The 4,849-nt window shown below is 50.3% G+C and overlaps 1 pseudogene; it reads right to left on the bottom strand.

The window, feature by feature from the left end:
* Window positions 1-3,283: 3,283 nt before the first annotated feature.
* Window positions 3,284-4,480, bottom strand: LOC149855633 (actin-1 pseudogene; annotated as a pseudogene).
* Window positions 4,481-4,849: the final 369 nt, after the last annotated feature.

Here is a 4,849-nt window from a genome sequence, read left to right as displayed (position 1 = left end):
TAAGTGATAAGGCGGATGTTAAGAGTACTGGTCAAGAATGAGATGAGAACCGCAGCTAGGATCTTTCCCAAGTGGCATTAGGAGAGTACTGTATTAGCAATAATGGTACAGGGAGGAGTTTGGGACATAGCCATTGTACATGGACATTGAAATGGGTCCGAACATGCACTACCTGTTATGCCCTTAATTGAAGCAGGTATGCAGGTCAATGGAATTCTACTGGTGTTAAGCTTCCAAACTCCACGTGGATGAAATGTAACCCATCCACTCCACAATCATCCCCGTATGATGAAGACACCTGCTTCAAAAAGGTCAGAAGGGCAAGAGTATCACGTTTCGATCCTAACATTACAAAATGTCAGGCATATAATGAGACCTGAAGTGAATGATTCATACCTTACTTCTATAATTGGCAATAGGCGCACCTGAATGGCACAATGGCGTGGTTTAATAGATTTTGGAGTGCCTCAAATGACACAAATGAAATAACCGAGTGCAAGTATAGGGATAAAGATGGCATATGGAGATGTCGATTTAAACCGAGTGACCATTACACCGGCCCTTTAGGCATAGGGACAACAAATACTATCCCCCTCTTTTCTGGTGGAACCGTGACCCCCTGGCCTTGGGAGGGGAGAACAGGGCCTTAAAAGGACATTATTGGATTTGCGGAAGGCGAGCCTATACAGTACTGCCACAAAGGTGGACAGGAACCTGCTATATTGGGGTAATTGGACCAGCTTTCTTTTTGCTACCATCTGAGGTTGGAAATAAGTTGGGAGTCTCTTTGTATGATGATTGGAAAAGGACCAAGAGAAGTATTGATGTAAGTTTGACACAGGGTGGCTCCCAAAAGTGGAAGGAGGATGAGTGGCCCCCTCAAAGGATTATTGAGTATTATGGACCAGCTACATGGGCGAATGATGGGAGTTGGGGATACCAGACACCAATATACATGTTAAATAGAATCATCAGGTTGCAGGCGGTCTTGGAAATAATTACTAACCAGACTGCCACTGCTCTCGAGTTAATGGCCCGACAGAGTTCTCAGATGAGAGAAGCCATATACCAAAATCGAATGGCCTTAGACTATTTACTCGCAGAGGATGGCGGAGTCTGCAGAAAGTTCAACCTTTCTAATTGTTGTCTCCAAATAGATGATAACGGAAAAGCAGTCTTAGAGATTGCCAAAGAAATTAGGAAAATAGCCCATGTACAAATACAAACGTGCGAAAACACATGGGATAGAGACTGGTGGTCTAATCTGCTTGGAGGACCCTGGTGGAAGAAAGTAGGATTTGTATTTCTGTGTGCTCTGACTGAATTGATTTTTATTCCCTGCCTTATTCCCTGTTTCATGAGATTTGATAACCACCACAGTTGAAGGAATGCAGGTTGCAGCAGTCCCCCTCAAAGTGCAGACTGTAGCAAAAGTCATGGTACTCAGAAAAATTCCTCGTAATTATCTTGATCTGCCTAAATGAAAATGGGGAGCAGAAAGCATCTTGAGGGGGGAATATTGTTAGAAATGGAATATTGTTAGAAATGCACAGCTTGCATCTTGCACCTGATAAGAAAGAGATACTGCCAAGGACTTTTTTTCCTCTCCCAGCCTTGCTACACCCTTTCTCATGCTAATTGCAGTTTCTCCCCCATCCTCTCCCTAGTCTTTCTCATACAGATTGCAGGAGCCAGAATTCAATTATCTGTGTCCTTGAAAAGTGGGGGAGGGAAGTAAACTCTTGGTGACCTATTGTAGTTTCTGAGCATGCTTAATTAGCTGATGCATATTTACCTCTCCGCCCTGCATACTTAAGTAGTTAATTATACTATACATGCGATGTATGTAGTGATGTAACCACATGTATGCTTGTATGAAACGGAAGTGAGCTGTAAGAGTTCCTGTTTCTGCACACATGCCCAGGAGGGAGAAGATGAATATTCCCTGCAAAATTCCTTTGTTGGTTCGAAGTAATCTGAGTTCTTGACTCTGCTCTGACCCTATTTGCAAATACACCTTTTGTGCCATCTAATGTATGTGTGTCTGTAATTTTTTTGCGGGCCTCCAGAGAAACAAACCACTTTATGCATCACAGTGGTGCAGGAGCCCCCAGGAAATGCCAAGCCAGTTATCACCCCAGTGAAAGGCAGGTTGGGGTGCCTTAACCCCTAACCCCCACAACTGGGTGGGTCACTCTGTTGTTTGTAAAGCCTGGAGAACAGATCCTGAGAGAGAGAGAGAGGCTAGAAACTCAGACCTGATTGAGAGAGTACCCTCGACTGGCCCATTCTGGGGCCAGGACCAGGACGGTCAAAAGGGCCAGGGGCCCACCACGAGGGATGCCCAAGAGCCAAGGGCCTGGGGTCCTGACTGGCCTGGAGGTGGGCCAGGTCTGGTAGCCAAAGGTCCTGGAGGGACCACACCTGAAGGGAAAGTAGTTTCAGGGAGCTAGATAGCCAAATGAAGGTGGGTTAGGCCGCTGGAATGAAGGAATCTTGGAGAGGTCCTGATAGAAGGATTCTGGGGGCCAGTGATGATAAGAGCACCTAGATGCCATCTGTGAAGCTTGGGCTGCGGTGTAGGGAAGGAATGGAGCTGCAGATAGTACCCCCTGGCATCGGGGCAGCAAATGGGCAGCCTCCTGTTAATTAACATCAGTTAATTAATTATTGACATCAAGGCATGGCAGGAGAGAAAGTGGGCGGTTAACCCAGAAACAGGTGGACAGGCCACGGTGAGATAGGCCCCGAGCAGGCCCCTGTTACAGGGAGAAATCACAGTGAAGGTGGGGGCATAGGGAAAGATAAGCAATGTGAGCCTGGAAATTGCCCATCCTGCCCAGTACCCCCTCACTGAGCTGAGGACCATGGGGGTTAGCCCAGCCAGGAGGGTGCAAATGGTCAACAAACAGGACAAAATGGGCAAGGAGCCCTAGGGATTAGCCCAGATACAAGATACAGCAAGCAATGTGTCCTGGGGGTAACTGCCCAGCTGTGGGACCCCACAGCAGGATGGGCCCACAGTAGTCTAGGGACTACCCTGGAGCTATTGTTCCCCTGCTTATATTAATGGGGCCCAGATCCAATGAACATGGCCTTGGTGCAGACCTTGGGCCCCCCATTCCTCAGCCTGGCTAACACGGTGACACATCCCCTCACAAGACTTGTGGGCAGTGCAGCAGCGACAGATCTCATCCAGCCCTCGTTCTTCTCCAAACAGCATTTATAGAGGGGATTTCCCATACCCACGGCCCAGCAGGCTGTCTCACACTTCTGTGCCCACTCAGAAGGAGTGCCGGTGAACCACGAAAGGCCCCTTCTCACTGTAGTCCTTTTGGCTGATCCAGACATTCTGGAAGGAGTTGAGAGAGGCCACAATGGAGCCGCCCAGCCAGGCAGCAAAGCTGCGATGGGGGGAAGCCAGGATGGCCACCTGCTCCTTGCCCGTCGTCTCCATCTTCAGCAGCTCCTTCTTGATTCTCTCCGAGAAGCCCCGGAACATGGTGGTGCCACCAGCCAGCACCACATTGGCCAGCAGCTCTGCGCGGTGTTTTGGCTTGCACTTTCTGATGCTGTTCATGGCATGGATGTGAAGACCTGCCTCAGGAAAGCCCAGCACAGTGGGGTTGAAGAGGGCCTCAGGGCCCCGGAAGCGCTCGCTGCCAATGGAAATGACCTGCTGGTCAGGGAGGATGAAGTCCATGAGGTATTTCTTCTCATCTGCATTCAGCTCTGCATGGAAGTCCTCAGGGATGTAGCAGCACTTTTCCTTGATCTTGCTCACCAGTTCCAACTCATCTTCTTGGAAGGGGTTGCCACACTCCCCCATCAGCTTGGCCAGGTAGTCTGTCAGAGCACAGCCTGCCACATCTAGCCGGTAGGTGGCATAGGGTAGGACGTAGCCATCGTAGACAGGGGCCGTGTAGGATGTCCCATAGCCAGAGCCGATCACCAGCCCTTTGGTGCGCCCATAGGAGTACACAGACAGCAGGGACTGGTGTGCCACAAACATTGCCGGGACCTCAAAGTTCTCAAAGAGCAGCTCAGCCACCTTCTCCCGGTTGGTGGTTGGGGACAAGGGTGCATCTGTCACCAGCACGGCCAGCTCCTCAGGGCACACACTGAGCTCCGTGTAGAAGATGTGATGCCACAGCATCTCTAGGGCATCCCAGTCTGTCACCACGCCATGGGTCATCACAGTCTTGGAAATCACCTCCGAGCGATTGCTGGGGATGCTTTTCCCAATGTAATACAGGGGACTGTCGTTGGTCCTGACCATGGGGACCCCCACACGGCTTGGGACCACACAGCGTGGCTTCTCATCACCAGCCAGGCCACTCTTGGTGTAGCCAGTGCCAGTGTCTATCACGACAGCACTGTAGTCCTTGTATTTCTCTGCTGCATCTGACGTGGAGACTTCCTGCGATGTCGGCTCGTAGCCAGCAGAACCAGGGCTCTTGGGAGTCCTTGGATTGATCATTTCTTCAGGCCCTCTCTCTCAACCCTTACTGCGATCGCAAGACCCAGCCCAGGAGTACCAGGCTCCAGGAAAGGATCCAAGATCATGCCTGTGCTACCATAGCAACTGCCTAAATCACAGCTGAAGCAATGACATCATAGTTCCAGCCCATTTACAGAGGGTGTCAGGAAAGAATTAACTCCTGCTTGACCAGGAAGCAAAGAGGTGTGAACCACAGCGATGCCTGAGTGAAACTGGAGGTGTGGGCTGAGGGGGCAGTCCGTAGGTCTCTGTTATGCCTGCTGTGGTGAGAGCAGACAGTGCCCTGGAGACAGTCTGGCGAAATGACCTTCTGTCTGATTCCTTCTGGCTCTGGGGAAGCAGCAGTGT

The sequence above is a fragment of the Crocodylus siamensis genome, chromosome 11 (assembly GCF_052110815.1).
Source record: "Crocodylus siamensis isolate JL-2025a chromosome 11, ASM5211081v1, whole genome shotgun sequence".
In the NCBI taxonomy this organism is placed as follows: Eukaryota; Metazoa; Chordata; order Crocodylia; family Crocodylidae; genus Crocodylus; species Crocodylus siamensis.
This window is presented reverse-complemented; position numbering and strand designations above follow the sequence as displayed.